Here is a 1,677-nt window from a genome sequence, read left to right on the forward strand (position 1 = left end):
AAACTGCAAATATAGGACTTTTCATATGGATTGAGAAGAGTTACAATTCAATGAAACTTCCGACAACTGATGAAAACTCTATTCAGTGGTCTTCACAATCAGCAGTGAGAGTTATAATCTGACGACTTTCACACCCCACAACAGCTAAAGCAAGGATCAATGAGCAATAGCCTTTGCAACACTGTAATAGAAGAGGTTACAAGTCAACAACCACTTCTAAACGCAGAGTTTACCTTTGTGCTTCTCAACTCAAACCGCAAGCGGCCTGTGCATTCTTCAGTAGGCACTCAACTCTGCGTCTCATATCCAAGACATAGAGTTAAGACTCGGAACGTAAACGGTCCGTGCGTCTTTAATTTCCAGCGGACAGTCAACTCTACGTCTAAAATCTAAGACGCGGAGTTAAGACTCAGAACGCGAGCGGCCTGTGCGTTTCCAATCTATAGTAGATACCCAACTCTGTGTCTTGAGTCTCAGACGCAGAGTTAAATTCTAGAATGCCAATTTAGGCATTTGACTTGTTCAAACACAAGCTGAACGGCCTCAAAACTATTTATCCCACGTTTTGAGGGATTTTCACCCACTTAGGAGCAGATTTAGGGGTTGGTTACACCCCTTATCCCTCTATAAATAACCGCATTACTCAACTGAGTAGGAGGTTGGAATTTTTCGGCAGAGATTTGGATCTTTTGAAGATTAAGAGCGAATTCTTGGGAGATTGGAGATTTCGGCCAAATTTCGAAGATCAAATCATCTACGAAATCAGTACAAGAGAGTTCTTGGCAGTTAGGAGATCAGATTCTTCAGCAACAAACAAATCCACTTGGCTACTAACCAGAGAGTTCTTGGCAGTTAGGAGATCAGATTCTTCAGCAACAAACAAATCCACTTGGCTACTAACCGATTATTCGGTTTTCAACAACTCTTTTCAGCTTGGCTACTAACCGATTATTCGGTTTTCAACAACTCTTTTCAGAGTTTTCAACTCATTCTGAGTTCTAAGACTCGTTAAGAGTTCCTAACCAAACTTGTCATACAAGTTAATTATTCTCGTGAGACAAGACGGTCGGATCGTCAACGGAGAGCAAATTCGACGCAGGCATTCGAAGGAGGCACTCCATCGCTACCGTGAAGAAACCAGTATTAAACAAAGGGAAGAATTCAAATTCATTCTCCTCTCTTTTGTAATCGAAATCCAAATTGTAATTGAGATCAATAGAATTTAAATCAAATCTTTCTTTCATTTCTTTTACTCCAAATTTTCTACAAACATTTGGCTTGGAAAAAAAAGATCCCACCTAGACACTTCCTCCCCCTTGGGTTTAAGTCAATCACTCCATCTCCTGCCCTCCTTTGTATCCAAACTGACCGTAATGGGTTGTTTGGTTGATTTTCTTCACATTCCAAATACCACTTTCCTTCACTTTTTGGTGTTTCTTTCACATTCTTGGAAAAATGTTTCTTGTGTTTGTTTCGTCAAAAAACATAGGGCATAAATTACTTTCCACCACTTTCTTTGGTTTGGTTCAATTTGAAAAGATAAGAAAGTAATTAATGTATGAATTGATTCCCTCATTTTCTAGTGTTTGATTAAAACTAAAAAATAAAAGAAACCATGGTTGTGATCACCATAGTGTGCTTACCACCCAAATAGTTGAATGAATTATTTTCAAATAT

The sequence above is a fragment of the Asparagus officinalis genome, chromosome 8 (genome assembly GCF_001876935.1).
Source record: "Asparagus officinalis chromosome 8, Aspof.V1, whole genome shotgun sequence".
NCBI classification, from domain to species: Eukaryota; Viridiplantae; Streptophyta; class Magnoliopsida; order Asparagales; family Asparagaceae; genus Asparagus; species Asparagus officinalis.